This window comes from Solanum lycopersicum, chromosome 5, assembly GCF_036512215.1.
Source record: "Solanum lycopersicum chromosome 5, SLM_r2.1".
Lineage (NCBI taxonomy): Eukaryota > Viridiplantae > Streptophyta > Magnoliopsida > Solanales > Solanaceae > Solanum > Solanum lycopersicum.
This window is the reverse complement of record NC_090804.1, coordinates 44,274,847-44,293,733: the sequence shown is the minus strand read 5'-3', so window position 1 is coordinate 44,293,733 and position 18,887 is coordinate 44,274,847. Positions and strand designations below refer to the sequence as shown.

Sequence of the window (18,887 nt, the reverse complement as noted above, 5' to 3'; positions counted from 1 at the left end):
CACCACGTGATGGTGTTGACTTAATATCACAAATATCAGTGTGAATCAATTCTAAAGGATTTGAATTCCTTTCAACAGATTTATAAGAATGCTTAGCATACTTAGATTCAACACAAATTTGACATTTTGATTTATTGCACTCAAATTTTGGCAAAATATTTAAGTTAATCAGTTTTCACAGGGTTTTGTTATTAACGTGTCCCAAACGTTCATGCCATAAACATTTAGACTCAAGCAAGTAAGAAGAAGCAAAATCTTTATTCATATCAACTACAATTACATTGAGTTTGAAAAGGTCATCACTAAGGTAGCCTTTTCCTACATACATATCATTTTTGCTTACTACTACTTTATCAGAAACAAATACACATTTAAATCCATTCTTGGTCAGAACTGGAATTGAAACTAAATTCTTTCTCAATTCTGGAACATATGAGACCCTATTCAAAGTCACCACCTTGGCTGATGTCATCTTTAATAGGACTTTGCCAGATCCTTCCACCTTTGCAACAACGGAGTTTACCATAAACAATTTTTCATCTGTAAGTGCTGGAGTATATGATGAAAATAGTTCTTTGTTGTCACAAACATGGCATGAGGCACCAGAATCTATCCACCATTCTGTTGGATTTCCAACCAAGTTACATTCTAAAAGCATTGCACAGCGATCGTCCATTTCTCCTTTGGATTCAGCCAAGTTTGCTTGATCCTTCTTTTTCTTGTCCTTCTTAGGACCTCGGCATTCATTATCCCTATGACCATGTTTACCACAATTAAAGCAGTTTTCATTGAATTTCTTCTTAGGAGGATTGCTTTTTGGACCAGATGCTTTCTTTCTTTTCTTTAATTTTGTGGGATCTTCTTCATCAAAATTTACTCCAGATATTGTTGAATTACCACGTGACCTCTTTTCTGCAGCCTTATTATCCTCTTCGATTCTCAACCATACTATGAGATCTTCAACAGTCATCTCCTTGCGTTTGTGTTTCAAGTAGTTTTTAAAGTTCTTCCACAATGGAGGTAACTTTTCAATAATTGCAGCCACTTGAAAAGCATCATTCACAATCAATCCATCAGCAAGGAGATCATGGATTATGACCTGCAATTCTTGAAGTTGGGTGACGACAGTCTTACTGTCTATCATCTTATAGTCCATAAATTTTGCCACAATGAATTTCTACATTCCGGCATGTTCTATTTTGTACTTCTTTTCTAAAGCATCCCAGATTTCTTTTGAGGTTTTGGCATTACTGTACACATTGTACAGATCATCTTGCAGACTACTCAAAATATAATTTTTACACAAAAAATCTGAGTGTTTCCATGCTTCCGTTACCAAGAATCGTTCATCAGCCGGAGTTTCATCTGACATAACAGGAACATTCTCATTCATTAACTTCTGCAGACTCAACGTAGTGAGATAGAAGAACATATTTTGCTGTCATCTCTTAAAGTCGACTTCAGAAAACTTTGTAGGTTTCTCAGCCGGTGCTAAGGCAGCAATTGAACGATTATGTGCAACCGTTGTTGTTGCAGCACTTACTGTTCCAGTATTTGTTTGACTTGAATTAGTCATTTTTTTCTGTCACAAATGGCAGATAAATTAAGTATTTAAAATACTAACAGTAAAGAAAAAAACTTTACACAAACTGTTTCTGATTTAACGATAAATTTTTTATGTTCTTTTAATCGTTAATCGAATGACTTTTAAAAATTCAAGTAGAGTAGAAAACCATAAAGGTTTTAATCTCTAGAAACCTCAAATACATAAACTGTTAAATTTCTTAAGATTGTTGTTCTTACAATAACCTGTATTTATAAGGTTAATAAACAGAAACAGAAATAAGATGAAGCAGAAAAAAAAATATCAAATACAAGAAATAATCCGAGTCCACAAAAACTACTGTGTGTCCTTAAGAAATTTAATTTCCTCACTGTACCCAAGGTTATGGATTAATTTCTCCCAAGATAAAATGGATTAAACCTGTTAAAGAAATAGTGGTACCTCAAATTTCTTTAACTTCAACGAACTTAAGAACAACAACAAGTCAAACAGACTCAGTTGATCGACACTTTGATTTTATTTGAGAGAAAAAGAAATGCAGAGAAAAAAAATTCAGTGTTTAGAAAATCAAAAATTGACTTCCTTTTATAGCCATTTTCAGCAAGGAACATGTCTGTTCAGTGAAATCTGTTCAGACCCATTTTACTCAGAAAATTGTGTCTTTTGGAAAAAAATAATAACTTTTCGAAAAATTGTGTCTGTTAGGAAAATAACTACTTTTTGGAAAGTAATGACTTTTCGGAATGTTACCGTTACCCGCAAATTTATAAGAGATAATATTAACAGGATTTATTTGATTTAACAACAATTGATTAAATAAATTTTGTCCAAAAAATTTATCAATCAATCACATGCCAAATCCAAAGCCAAAAAGCCAAAGCCAAAGTCGAGCCGACCGAGCGACGACGACGACGGCGCAAGGGGGCATCTTCTTCTTAGATCTTTAAGAAGTAATGGAAGTGTTTAATTCTATAAGGAAAAAAATTTCCCTTTCTTTTGCCGATATGGGAGAAATGACTTTTCATTTGCACTTTGCAAATGACTTTTCATTTTTCCTCCAAATTAGTTCCCTCACTTTTCATATTCTCTCTTTTATTTTCTCATTCACACTTGCTAAAACCCAACAATGTATACATAATATTAAAGGGTGAAAATTATTTTCACACCCCAACTTCGCTTTAAAAATCAAACTCACCTTTGAACTTTGAACAATAATCAAACTCCTTGGAAACCACATTAGGGATGAAAATAAGGTTTCAGGATGAGTGTTTCACCAAATACACTGTGATACCAAAATATGCACAAGTCCTGTACTAAGCCCCGATAGAACCATAACCCACTCGTAGATTTATCTTGGGTCACATATCTTGATTTGGGCCTAGACCGCGTTCTCTTTTTAGGGTAAACAACAAAAATTCATTAGTTTATTACCTAATTACTTTATCTTTTCCCTTCAATTTTCATTATTATGAATCCTATCATAAATTGAACATCATATATATGTATCTCTTGCATGATCAGATACATATTAGATAGATGGATATCATTTAGTGTGTCTAATAAAGAAAGCATAACCGTTAATAAGAAATCAATATAAAGTCTACAAGAAAGAAACAAAAACAATAATAAACACAATAAGTGACCTATGGCAAGAACTACAAAAATACGATCAGTACTATGACACATTAGAAAGGCAGATAACACACTACCCCTAAACTTTTTAAGCAGTCAAAATGAAAACTATATAATTCAAGAATTCATCTTTCTCGTGTTATTATCCACCCGATAAGCAACTCTACTTCTGTATCTAGTATTATGTTCTTTATAAATTGACTTGATAAAATGAGCATTACTATTCAAGGATTTATTTTTTGTTAATTAAATTACACATACTGATAGGTCTCATTTCAGAAAAATGTTGAGGGGAATGTATTTTAGGATTCATAGAAATGATAGTATGAGTTAACCAGGACAACTTACATGACAAAAAAAGGTTGTAACCTGTAATGCATAAGTAGATTCAGGATTCAATCTATCGTATTTGGGAATTCGTGCTTAGCATGATCGTGGAACTTGTAAAAGATTTTATTTGCGTATTATCATACTTGGAATTTATTCATTTAATGTTTGAGGTTCGTTTTACATAAAATGTTTGCGATCGTAATACTTTGGGAAAAATTTCATTTCATATTCATGATATTAAACATCTCGAACTAACTATAGAATTAGATTCAACAATGTCTACATCAAAAATGACTCAAATTTAAGACAAACATATACAAGTAAGGGACATACCAAACACCTCAATCATCACAAGTAGAGTATTTACAAGCCTGATAGAACTTTTGTGAGTTAATCACACCCCGGGGCACTATGAGGATCCATAGTCATGAGATTGATTTTGATATTATTCTCTGTAGGAAGATCACTCAAATTATCCTCTTGCACTTTCAGATATAAAACATGGTCTTAGCTTAGCTTTATTGAGATTAGCTCTTTTTTTCAGGACTGTTGTTGGTCTTCATAGCATGTTCCTCCGGAGTGATGACATTATGTCTATAGGTACTTTCAGATCATCTGTTAAAATAAGTTGAAGACAAATGAGTCACACATGTTCACAGTGAAGAGATTGTTCTATAACACTAACATTAGAGAGACGCCTACATATCAAGCATTCTAATATAATTTGTAATATGAACATAATTGACAAAATGTTTTTGAAGAATGATCATAGAAGTATTGTATGCTTTTTTATTAGCTTAAGTCTTTCAAAAAAAATTGAGTTATACCCATCCATATCAATTTAAACTAATTTATAGCTTTCCTCAATGAGGTGCAAGCTAAGTTGTGCGGACTCTTCACTTTTGATGCCTTATCTGTGTTGGATTCTCCAAAAATACACTACTTATGGAGAATCCGTCATGCACGTGTTGAAATTGTTTTAAGATACCGAGCAACATAGATAGCAAGCATAACAGGAATTGTTACCAAGATTGGGTTAGATGTAACCTTTTTTCTTCTCTTGCTCTTCATTTTTGTTCTTCTACTATGCTGAAAATGTACTGATCCCAAAAATGTTTTTGTTCTCACAACCATTCGAGATTTTCTTTCGTTTTTGCTCATTTCTTGAACTTTGTATCTCCCCGACTGCTTCTATTACTTAGTGTTGATGGGAATCACTCGTTATTTTTCTTCTAGCAGCTAAAGGTGATCACCGTTGTGTCTGGACATCTTTCTGCGTCCTGTCATATCCATTCTTCACTTCTTTTTTGTTCTCCGTTATTGCTTGTTGAGGTCCTGGTTATTGTGTTTTTTCATTGTGATTGGAAAACTTTTGCATTATGCGTCCCATTTAAAGAAGTGCCAGTAACTTCTAGGATGTCATTCTTTTTCTTTTGAAAATGTCACAAGTACTCTGCTCACCTTCCTTTTACCTCCATTACCTTTCGCGACTCCTATATACAGTGCAAGCGGAAAAAAAAGGGATTCACACAAGTACTCTGCTCTCCAAAAGGTCCATTTATTCTTAATGTGAGATTTCCTGATTCATTTATGAATTTAATTGACCCCCAACAGATATCAAACACCAGGTGAGAGAACAAATTGAAAAGAATGCAACATCTTTGACCATACACCATTTTCAGACATTATATCTATGATTATATTCCATTGAAAAAGAAAAACTGCATAGATATTCAGTGCAAAGCTCTTGGACAAATTAGTTGAATTCCTTGAATAGACATAGAACTCAAGCTTCAATATCACAATAGACAAGTAAATATATCAATCAATCAACTACATATTTTGATTCAGAAATATGTAGGCTCCTGAAAATAATGAGAACAAGAACAAAATATACATACAAGGACAAGTTTAGTATATTAACAATCCAAAATTAAGGTTTGCACAATCGAGTCTTTTAGAAGATAACAAATACATATAATCTATGTTCTTGATATGACCTGCATGAACTTATCAAACAAGAAAAATTAGACTCCTTTATTTTCCTATATTACATCATACAAGGATGAACTTGAAAGACTGTGCAAATAGAAGGTTCATTTGATGTTTTTACCATAAAGTTTTCTGAAGTGAACTGCCATGAGAGGGACAATGAAGATAGTAACTTTTTCAATGCGTATAGCAGTGGTAAACATATTGCACATCATGTTGCCCCAAGACCTTCTAAGGACTTAACTAGGATATCCATGGAGACTCTAAGATATAATATGGAGAATAGACACTAAATTGGACACAACTGGAATTTGGTATTTAAAAAGATCTACACAACTACAAGACAGAGAATTAAAGGCGATGGTTCAGACTACAACATTTTATAAATAGGCAAAGCCTGTAGAGAGTACCCAATTTTTATTGTATAGACCATATATAACTTACATAAAATAAAACTACAATCGACTAGTAAATAATAATCTACTTTCTTTCTAATAACTAACACTACTAGTTCGAATTACTTGTATATAGAGAAATAGAAATAACTATGATATATCCGCCAACACTTGAACTTCAGGGAATGCTACTTCATTGTGCCTTCCTAGTCCTTGCTCGTTTTAATTCTTCTAGATAGTCTCAAGTCCTTCACAAGTACAAAATATGGATCAGCATTGTCTTCCTAGCCCTTGAGAGTCCTCTCACGCTGAACATCTGGTTGCATTGTTGCCAATGCTGAAGTTGTACCATCACCTTTTCTAGACCCGTCTTCCTTGTTCTTAACAGGCCTCCCACGACCCTGTTTTTTTGGATTCTCCAAATCCTCCTCTTTTTCCTTTTACTACTGCTTTTTTGTGTATTTGACGAACTCCCCCTTCTCTTTCTCTTTCTCTTTCCTTTTCCCTTTGGATTTGAGCTTTCGCTGTCATCGGGAAGAGAAAATCGTCCTCCATCAATCATAACAATTTCCTCCCTTTCACATATCTTCTTAGTATTTTCATATGAGCCTTGGCAAACTGTCATTATTTTTCATGATAAACTTAGATACTGAATCTTCATTAGAACCCTCTTCTTCGTCCATTTTCTACAACGCCTTTTCAATCATCTATAACAAAACAAAACATTCGATTAGACTATAAGCATTTGATTTACATCATTAATTAACAAAATTCAGAAGAGTCAACTCCTAAAAATTGAAATATATTACCAAAGAACTCATATTAATCCAAATAATCAAATGTAATATTTTCAAAAATTTGAACAAAAAAAGATAAATGGGATTAGTTAAAACTTTCTAAAAATCAGTTAATTCTAACAAAAAAAACACATACTTTAGTGAAAAAATGAACTACCCAAGCATAAGGAGGATGATCACGGGTTGTCTGAAGACCAGACATAAAACAATCAACTCGCAGTTGAAGAATCAAATTCTAGGTATCTGATAATGGCACATTTGGTTCAATGCTGGACATTTTAACAATTCCTTCTCTAAATTTGTCCATGGATTCTCCAAATTCTTCTTCTTCTAGAACAACTTAGTGTTTTCACAAGTTTTTTTTTTGTGTTTTGACAAATAAATCATTACCGGTAGTATTCCCTATTTATAAAAGTTTTTTGGGCGGTTAGGTTGAGAAATTTGAACCTTTTTTTTACTGTTCTTGGGGATGATTTTATTTTTAAGAAAATATGTATATGTAATTTAAAAAAGAACTTAATGTATTATTTCAAAATAAAATCATTTATTTGAAAATGCAAGACAAAATAATCTAAAATTTCTTGTTAAAACTGAAGAAAATTTCTCCAAATTAAAAATAAAATAACACCAATCAATGATCTATCAAATCATTAAAATAATTTCAAAAATTCTAATGTGAAATAGAAGTAACAAAAATGGAAGAAGGAGAAGAAGAAGAAGAAGAAGAAGAAGAAGAAGAAGAAGAAGAAGGCATGGAGAAATGAGAGAAGGGATTGTGAAATGTCCAACAGTGATCCCAATCCGCCATTATCAAAGACCCAGAACTCTATTCTTCAATAACACCTTAATCGTTTTTATGTCTACTCTTTAGAATACCCCCATCATCCTCCTTACGCTTTGATAATTCATTTTTACACTAAAGTTTGAGTTTTTTTTTCTTGTTAGAACTACATGACTTGTAAAAAGTGTAAACTAAACCCATTTATCATCTTTTTTTGAATTTTTTGAAACAAATCGAGTTGATTATTGGATAAAATGAGTTCTTTGGTTGTAGATTTCATTCTGGGTAGGGGTTAACTCTTCAAAATTTGGTTGATTAACGATGTAACTTAAGATCCTTGTGGCCATAGTTGAATGACAATAGATATCCAAAACAATTAGTATAATAGAATTATGATCTGTTTTTTGAAAAATAAAAATGTAGAATTTAGAAGATATTTATACAAGTAATAGAGTCCTAATCATCTACTGGTTTTAAGATAATGAATGTTAGCTGGGAGAGCCTTGATTTGGGGAAGATCCCTAATTTAGGGTCAATAAAGGTATAGTAAACACCCTCCATCAAACTAATGTTGTGTATCACAAAATATGAGTTTGGACAGTACATAATTGTTTTTACTCCTTGACACAACCTTTGTAAATAAGTCAGACCGTTGATCTTTAGAGTATAAATACTTCAGGCTAATACTCCAATCTTCAATCAGTTCTCTAATGTCGTCAAAGTCTATATCTATGTGCTTGGTGTTTTCATGATGGACGGGGTTTGTTGCTATTCTGATTGCACTAGTGTTGTCTCCATACAATGTGGTTGATCCTTTAATTTTGATGCCAAGTTTTGATAGCAATCTTCGCAACCAAATGATTTCAGAGCATGCAGCAAACATACTTTAATATTATGCCTCTACGGATGACTTTGATGTTCAAGATTGTTTCTTGAACTTCCAAGAAATCATGCACAAGCCAAGTATCAACCTGTAGTTGATCGTCTTGAATACGGGAATCCTGCCCAATCTGCGTCAGCGTATCCCACCATCTCCAGTGATAAAGATAATGGGAATAAGTAGTAAATATCATGTATCTAATCAACCTGAGCAAAGCAATGTAGTGCATCTTGTAAAGGTTGGTAAAAAATTGGTTTAACACTTGTACTGCATAAGAGATGTCAGGACGACTCATAGTAAGATATATAAGTGATCCAACTAGACGATTATATAAGTCCTTCCTTTTTAATGAGGAGTGGAAAAGATCTTTCAAATGAGAGATTCCAACTTAATCGTTTCATGTAATAATCATGTCATCTACATAAGAAGGAGAAGAGTAATACCTGAGGTACTCCGACATAAGAATAATGAATAATTTGATCTACTTTGAGTAAAACCAGCAAGATTGTGGAGCAAAACTTTTCAAACCGAGAGCGAGGAGCTTGCTTTGATCCATAGAGAGATTTCTTAAGATGACAAACCTGATTTTGTTTAATATATTTATAACTTGGTGGTGGATTCATGTAGACCACTTCTTGCAGGTTTCCATGCAGGAAAGCGTTCTTGACGTCCAGTTGATGTAACTTACAACCTTTTATTGATGTTAAGGCAAGCAATATACGTAAGGTTGTCATAAAAGCTACTGGATCTAATATTTCATCATAGTCGATTCCATATTCTTGTTTGTATCCTTGAGCTACTAATTTTGCTTTGTATCGATCTAGGTATCCATCATCTTTCATCTTGACTGAGTACACCAATCTACTTCCAATAATTGTTGCATTTGTTGGTCTATCCACCAAATCCCATGTATCATTCTCCTCAAGGGCAACTAATTCTTCATGCATTGCATCCTCTCATCATTTCATACCACTAGCCTACATGTAAGAGTTTTGTACAATAATAGAATTCAAGGTTGTTAGTAAGGCATAAGATCAAGCATATTCACTTGTTGATCATCCATATCATTCTGGAGGGTAAAGCATGCCGAAATGATCATCTAATGGGTTCAATGCTATTTTGACGAGTGGGAGAAGGTTGGTTGTTAAGATTTAATAAAGCATTATGTAAGTGAGCTAAAGAGTTACTATTAGCCAAAGTAGTATCATTATAAAAAAAGGATCAAAGTCATAAGTAGTACCTGATGTGGTAGAGTACATAGTCAATGAAGGACCAATGACAAGGTGGCTATGGCAAGTAGCATCATGAGAAGAAAGTTATTCAGGAAAGACATAGTAGAGAATTGTGAGTCTTTGTTACTATAAATAAAAGAATTATCAAAGAAGATAACATGTCGTGAGATTCGTAATGAACGACGTTTTGAATCATAACACAAATACCATTTTGGATATCATTGCATCCTAATAAAACACATTTAACGGATTATAAAGATAATTTATGACGTTCATGATCCGGAAGAAGAATAAAGCACACACAACCAAATACTCTAAGATGTGAATAGTTAGGCAATTTTTTGAAAAGAATAAAATAAGGATAATTTGTTTCATGATCGAGAATGATTGTCTATTTATGAGATAAATAGATTCTTGGATTTCTTCAACCCAAAATAATTTTGGAACATTTGAAGTATCAAGAAGGGATAAGGCAGTTTCAACAACATGTCTATTCTTACGTTCCAGCACACCATTTTGTTCCGGTGCATACGGACAAGAACGCTGGTAAATTATGCCTTTTTGTTAAAAAAAATTAGTGAGGTTTTTATTGACATATTCCCCTTCTGAATCAGAATGAAAAATCTTGATCTTTTCCCCAAATTTGGTTTCTATAAGGTCATAAATTTTCTTGACAACATTTGGTACCTCAGACTTGTGTTTCAAGAAGAAAATCGATGTATCACGAGATACTTGATCAATGAATAGAAATAAATACTTGTATCCCAAACGAGATATATATAATTGGAGAAGGTCCCCAAATATCGCTATGAATTAAATCAAAAGGATTAAAATAATTAGTATTTCTTAGTTGAAAAGGAAGTTTATGACTCATTGATTTTGCACAACTTTCACAAGGTAATTTAGAGGGAAAAATCAGTGAATCTTTTCCCAATAAATTACAAGATTTAAGCATAAAATTTAACTGAGAAGCGTGTGGATAGCCTAAACGGAGATGCCACAAATTACACATTTTATTTGAAAATGAATATGTTTATTTGAAGCTAAAAGAAAACACTGATGAAGTTTTGTATCCTGAGATTGAAGAAGAAACAACCTGCCAAACTTACGTCCCATGGCCATCGTTTCCCCGGTCAATATGTTTTGAATAACACAATAATTAGGAGAAAAAATAACCAAAAAAATTTGTGCTACAAGTTGCCCAACAGATAAAAGATTAGTGAAAAGTTAAAGATGATTATTTGAAGGTACAAAAAAATATCTTTGATATTTAGTAGAACTTCCTAGAAGTTTGCAGAGTAAATATCTTTAATTTGATATTTATACTAAAGAAAAATCTAGAGGTTCTAGATAATTAGATATTTATAATAAAGTATACAAATATCTAGGTTCTTATTACATGATTAGAAGATAAGATATCTGTATTTTTCTTGTAGAAATAACTAGAATAATTTCTAGAAGCATCCGTTTACAAGCATAAATAGTGGTGGCATTAGACATTTGTATGGAACCCAAAAAACCAAGAACAACTCAAATAAAATTTCCATAAACAAGTTCTCCTTTCTATCTTCCTCTTTCTTAGTTGAATCTTTCAATCATTTTTAACGATCTTGGGCTAGGAGAAGGTCTCCATGATTATACTTTTCTTCTTCTATTCTCTACATGGTATCATAGCCATATCCATGGATTTGTTAGTGTGTTATTTCAAGATCGGGTTAGTGGTAGATTCAACTAGTTTGTCTATATGAATTTTAGGGGTCATGTTAATGGACTGAGGATGGAGTTATTAAATCAGTTCACTTACAAGGTATGAAAGACATTTATAGAATCATACCTTGCAGGAGAGGATTCGTGATATGTTGTTAATGGTAATGACTCAAGTCCTGCTGACGGACTAGAAAATAGTACAAGAAGTGGAAGCAGGTTAATGCAAAGGCGGAGTTCATTCTGAAAAGGACAATCTCCTCCGGTTTATCTGATCACATTATAAAGTGTAAACGAACTTATGAAATATGGAGGACCCTCGATCGCTTGTTCAACAAGAAGAATGAAGCTAGGTTGCAGATATTGGAGAATGAATTGGCTAATACCACTCAAGGTAACCTTTCTATCTCCGAGTACTTTTTGAATATCATAAACTTATGTTCTGAGATATCTTTGTTGAATACGGAAGAGGCTATCTCTGAAGCACGAATGAGAAGAATTATTTTTTTTAGTTTCAAACCTGAATATATTTCATTTATGACGTCAATTCAAAAATGGTCTCAAAAACAATTCTTTGAGGAGTTTGAAAATTTGTTGTCGTCAAAAGAACTACTAGCCAAGAAATTGGCTAGTGTATTTTTCAAAGAAGGAGAAGGAAATGCTCTTATAGCCAACAACAGAAACTTTAAAGGAAAAAAAAGAGATGTGCCAGACTCTCGATCCTCAGGTGGTTTACGCTCACCTGGAGAGAAGGAAGAGTCTTCTAACAATTATTGTTAGAAGCTTCTTAGATGCTATTGTTGTGGTAAAGTAGGACACATAAAAACATATCGTCAAGCAAAAGAGCAATATGGCTCAAAAAGTTGTTGAAGTAGAAGAAGAGAGGGAAAATTGTTTAGTAGCTGAGGCTCGGGCAATAGTTGCCATGATTTCCATCAATATTGAAAGAGAATGGATCAAGGATATTGAATATAATATAGTCGATCATGTGGAGAAGCAAGCAACTGATGTTGTCGATATGAACATATTATTGAAGAAATCAAAGAAGAAGATCTTTAATAGACAATATCTAAAACTACATTTGCTAGTGGTGACGTTTACAAGGAAAGCATTGGGGGAGATGTATTAGAAGTGGTGGTATATGGTCAATCATCCGCAATATGAAGGTCAATTAATGACTCAGAGAAAATTCTGAAAGCAAATGAAGAAAGCAGAGATCAAATAGAAGAAGCTGATACTGAAGTATTAAAACAAATGATATGATTTTTGAAAGTTTGAAGCTACCACAATATCTATCGATGAGATGATAAGAGAATATGGCAGTGGATCCTATGTTGGTGTTGAGACTTAACAAGAAATATGATCTTGCAGTGGGAAATAACATGTACTATTTCCTGGCAATGATAGCATTTAACAGGCTTGTTAGAGTTTCCCGAGGAAGAAGAAATTGTGTATGCAACCAAGGGAGTGTCCACGGTAAGGTAGTTCTCCATGGAAGCTTGAGAACTCAACAGATTTTCTTCTCGAAGACCTTTAGAAACTACCACCTCCAAAGTTGGTAGTTTTTCGCAATTAAGAATACTAGAATGTAAATGCTCGACCTCGGGCCTGAGCTTCATTAAAAATTGAACTTCCCTTGTCCTCTTCATCGTATTCATGAAATCCTTAAATCCAACCTCAAGGATAAAGGCAGCAAAAAGTTGATCTTGTATAGCCCATAATGTGAGTAATACAGAATAGAAATGCCGAACACTTTTATCACCTTGTATAAATTCTGCAAGTAGTGTTTCCAATTCAAATTATCAAGCCAGATTTTGTTGGTTACCAAGGGTATAAACATGACTCCACATTTCTGATGCTTTCTCAAAAGTTGTCAGTTTCATGTCTACATCAACCTAGACGGAATAGAAAAGCCATGTGATAATTCTGTTATTGTCAGCCTCCTAGGCCTATTTTTCTTTGTCTTCGTGGGTACAACATTTGAGCCATCCAGAATATCAAGGAGGCGTTTGCTTCTAATGAAGGCATTGTAATGAAACTTCCAAATCGGATAGTCATGCCCATCAAATTTTGTTGACAAGGTATCTCGTGAATCCATCCTAATTCAAAGAGCTAAAGAGAAGTCAAAAGGGATCTATCAAGGAATAGATTCAGAGATGATAGGAATGATGGATATGGATTAAGAATCCAAACCGAAGATGAACGAAACAACTTTACTGGAGAGAAAAAAATAGAATAGTGAGGATATAGGGAAAAAACAAGGCTCTTGATACCAAGTTGGATAACGATAGAGATCCAAAACAAATAGAGATAATTGAATTGTGATCTATTTATTGAATAATAAAACTGTAGTATTTACAATGTATTTACACAATTAATAGATTCCTAATTATCTACTTTTTTAAGATAATGACCGTTAGCTATAATGGGAGACCCTGATTTGGGAGAGATCCCTGATTTAATGTCGATATAGAAGGTATAGTCAAAAACCAGGTATTGTGAGGCTATAGTCTAATCCAATCCTTTCTTTTGTTATAAATGATTGAAAAGGCACAAATTGGGTTCCGATGAAGACTCGATATCTAGTTTTTCAAGAAGGAGTATGATAGTCTGCAAAGAGCTCATATGACCCTCTGCTAAAACATCATTCACAGTAGATGTATGAGAAGGGGGAAGTACTTATGATTGATGGAGGATGATTTTTTCTTATAGTGAAAACTTGAATCTAAAGAGAAAAGGAAAGAGCAAAAGAAGGGGGAATTCATCAATAACACAAAAGAAGCCACAACAAAAGGGAAAGGATCCTCAACACACAGTGCATTTGGTGCAAGTAATCAAACAAGGTCGTGGGAGGCTTGCTAAGTACAAGGAGGTTTGGGCAAAAACAGATGATGGTAGAATTTCATCTTTGGCAACAAATGAACCAATGTTGAAGTTCTATCATCACCATTTTTGGCCCCTTCTTCCTTGTTGTTAGAAGGCCTCACATGACCATGTTTTTTTAGTTTCTCTAAATGCACCACATGTCGAGGATCCACCTCCTTTTCCTTTTGTTGCTGCTTCTTTTGTACATTTGAAAAACTCCCTTTCTCTTGCTCTTTCCTTTTCTCTTTGGATTTGAGTTTTTGCCGTCACCAAGAAGCCAAAACCGTCTCCATCAATAATAACATTTCCCCCCCCCCCCCCTATTCACACATCTTATTTAGATGATGTTTCTACATTGTTGTATGAGACCTTGGAAAACTGTAATTATTTTTCATGATAAAAAAACTCAGATATCAAATCTTCATTCGAACCCCCTTCTTTGTCTGATTCGTACAACACCTTTTCAATCATCTATAACAAAACAATAAATTCGAGTAGACTATAAAGATTTGATTTACATAATTAATCAAAAAAATTCATAAGAGTTAACCCCTCCTCAAATTGAAATCTATAACGAAAGAATTCATTTGTATCCAATAATCAATCCTAATTTTTTCAAAAATTCGAAGGAAAAAAAAAGATAAATGGGATTAATTAAAACATTCTACAAAATAAGTTAATTCTAAAAAAACACAAACTTAAGTGAAAATATGAATTAATAAACCATAAGGATGATGATCGGGGTAGTCTGAAGACCAGACATAAACCGATCAAGATGTTGATGAATCAAATTTTTGGCCTCTGATAATAGAGCATTTGGTTCACTGTAGGACATTTTGACAATTCCTTCTTTCAATTTGTCCATGACTTTCTCCAGATTCTTCTTCTTCTACAATAACTTAGGTTTTTTACAAGTTTTTTTTGGTGTGTTGATAGATACATCATTTTTCATGGTATTCCCTATTTATAGAAAAATTTTGGGTGGTTATGTTGTGACATTTGATTTTTTATGGTTGTGGGGGTAATTTTATTTTTAAAACATGATTTTATTTTGAGATAGTGTATGAAGTGTCTTATTTTAAAATAAATATTTTTAAAAAAATAAAATCATGCCTCAAAATCATAAAAAATAAAAAAAAATCACAACATAACCACCCAAAAAACTTCTATAAGTAGGGAATACAACCAAAATGATATATCTGTCAACACACCAAAAAACACCTTGTGAAAACCCTAAGTTGATGTAGAAGAAGAGGAATCTGGATAAAGTCATGGAGAATTGCGAGAAGGGATTGTGAAAATGTCCAACAGTGATCCCAATCCGCCATTATCAAAGACTCAAAACTCGATTCTTCAACAACGACACCTTAATCGTTTTATGTATGGTCATCAAACTACCCCTGATCATTCTTCTTACACTTGGATAATTAATTTTTAAACTAAAGATTGTGTTTTTTTTGTTAGAACTAAATGATTTGTAGAAAGTTTTAACTAATCTCCTTATCTTCTTTTTTCGAATTTTTGAAAAACTTATACTTGATTATTGGATAAAAATGAGTTCCTTGGTTATAGGTTTCATTTTGAGGAAGTATTAACTCTTATGAATTTGGTTGATAACAATGTAACTTAAGATACTTATGGTCAAGCCTTATGAGATTATAGTCTAATCCGTTCCTTTCTTTTGTTATGGATGATTGAAAAGGTGTTGCAGGAACTAGATGAAGAAACAAGGTTCGAAGAAGACTCAATATCTAGTTTATCAAGAAAGAGTATGATAGTTTGTCAAGTGCTCATATGACCCTCTGCTAAAAAACATCATTTGTAGAAGATGTGTGAAGAGGGAGAAGTACTTATGATTGATGGAGGATGGTTTTAGCTTTTAGCTGTAAGTCAAAACTTTAATCCAAAGGAGACATAAAGAGAAAAAGAAGGGGGAGTTCATCAATTACACAAAAGAAGGGTGACAAAAGGAAAAGGATCCTCGACATGAGGTGCATTTGGCGAAACCAATAAAACAGTGTCGTGGGAAGCTTGCTAAGTACGAGGAAGCTATAATTTCAGCATTAGCAACAAAAGGAACCAATAGATCAATGTTGTCAGAAGGCACTCAAGGTCCAGGAAGTCAGGGCTGACCAAGACACTTATGAAGGACTTGAGATTATCTTAGAAGAAACAAAATAATCTAGGGCTAGGAAGATATAGGATGGGACACTAAAGTGAGGATTGTAGTTCCTTATATTTTTCATTATGATTAATTGTTTGTATAATGTTTTACTTCATCTATTAATTGTTTTCCTATAAAAATAGAATTAATTATAGTTTATCATATGGGTTTGCTGGGAAAAAAATTCTTGGATTATAGTTTCATTTTGAGTGCTTAGAAATGGGTCATTCTTGATAATCCAAATTTTCATTCTTCATTTCTTATCTTGTCTTCATAACTATCCCACAGCATCATCCTTGTATTGGTAACTCATTTCTTCATATAATTTTTTAATCTTTCATTATGATAAATTGTTGTCAGTGATTTGAATGGAGTTTTACTTCATCCTTAATCTTATTTGGAAAATTAAGGTTGATTGAGGAAACCATGCATGTATCTTAGATGCAACAATCAGTGTATCCTCACTAGAGGGGTTTAGTGATGACAAAATATATAGCACTCGTTACCTCTATCTTTGAGGGATATAGAGACTATTTTACATAAACTCTCGTCTAAAAAAACAGAGACAATAAATAAAAATGTATAAATAAGTGTAGCAATAAATATAAATTCACATTGGAGAAAATAAACTACGCAGATCTTAAATCAAGAACCAAGACAACAATAACATATCTACTAGCTTTATATCTTAATCATCAACCATCATATCTCTTTATGTAAAGTCATTTCCTTATTAGTTGATGTTGTATCATTTCCTGTAAAATCAACTCTCTTAATTCCTTTTCATTGTACATATACCTCACCTAACTCCTACGTACAACCAACATGTAATACATCCTCACAATTCCTATTATCATGGAGGTAGAACCTTGTGTAGTATAACTTCATTCTTAATCATATTTCTCATAGTATGCCTACATATCCATTTGAGCATTATCATTTCCATTGCCTTCATCTGCTTCATACAATAGTTTTAGTCTAACCACTAGAATATGTAATTTATCTTTAAACCTTGTGACATATTTTTATCACATAGTATACTAGAGGTGAACCCACATTTTATTCACCTTATTCCAATACGGTGTGTGACATCATCGTCAATCAAACCGTCTCCTTAAAGTATAGACTGGAGAAATTTAAAATCTTGAGTGTGACTAGTGCATCAATCTTCACTTTCGTTTCCCCTTCATGAGTTATAATTGAACTTGCACTCCATACAATCAATTCGATGCAATTTAATTCAGAATGTCAAATAAAAACATCAAACAATAAAACCAGAATACTAGAATAACAAGGCAAGAGCAATAAAATATCAAAACAAGAACGATAGAACCTGGGTGGTATCGAGGGTCGTCTAGATGATAAGGAATGATCAGACGATATTAAAATTGTCGAAGCTCATCAAGCGAGTGGATCGATGGAACTAGGTCACCCCAAAATTCATCAACCTAAAGGGTTTCTTTTTACCATACATGTTGTTTCGCAGATGCAACACACATACATAGAGAGGAAAGAGATAGATCGAAAGAAGTAGAGGGGCGATCTACGATACGTGACTCCAACCAAAAAGTAGAAGAAGAAAAGGGGTAAGATAGAGATAGAGAGAGGGGGGAGGGGGAGATAGGGAGAGAAATAAAGAGAAGAAGGAGCCCTTATTAAATGAAATACACTTTATTGACGCATATTCCAATTTATGTTTATAAATGTCACTTTATTGCTGCATATTCTAATTTTACTTCCCTCATATATTTGTGTATGTAAATTCATTCATTATAAAGATATTAATAAATAATAATCATTCAAATTACGATATACGTATTTGGTAGATTGATATAAACCATGTTATCGTATTAATTTATGAAGAGATAATATATACAATTGGCTGATTTGATAAGAATATTTATATCTAATGATGGTATTGAATAGAATATTGAACAATAATAAAATTCCCCTGCAAAACCATTTGGGATGAATATAAGGGATTCGAGACGAGTTTTTCACCAAATACACAATTATACACAATCGTAATATCAAAATTTGCTCAAGTCGCGTACTTAGCCCCAACAATAGCATAACCCACTCGTAGATTTATATTGGGCCACATATCTTGATTTAGGCCAATATTGTATTCTCTTTATAGGGTAAATAATAGAAATCCATTTGTTTATAACCCAGAAAAGGGCGCCAAAAATATATTTTTTATCTTTTAAGCCTTAATGACATATTCTTATCGCATAATATACTAGAGGTGAGCACTATTTTTATCCACCTCATTCCAATATGGTGTGTGACATCATCATTAATCAACCTGTCTCGTTAAACTAGACGGAAGCCATTTAAAATCTTGAATATGACTAGTGCATCAATCTTCACTTTCACTTCAACCTCACAAGTTATGACTGAACTTGCATTCCATTTATAATCAATTTAATTCAGAATATCTAATAGAAACATCAAACAATAAAACAAGAATACTAAAATAACTAGGCAAGAGGGACAAAATAACAAAACAAGAACGATAGAACTTAGGTGTATTCGAGGGTCGTCCAGA

At 33.1% G+C, this 18,887-nt stretch overlaps 1 long non-coding RNA gene across 1 annotated transcript; it reads right to left on the bottom strand.

Moving 5' to 3' along the window:
• Positions 1-7,857: 7,857 nt before the first annotated feature.
• LOC112941570 (uncharacterized) lies at positions 7,858-18,128 on the bottom strand. The gene is made up of 2 exons (XR_003246941.2): positions 8,815-18,128; positions 7,858-8,577 (listed from the first exon to the last, which is right to left on the bottom strand). It is a non-coding gene; the product is annotated as an uncharacterized lncRNA (long non-coding RNA).
• Positions 18,129-18,887: the final 759 nt, after the last annotated feature.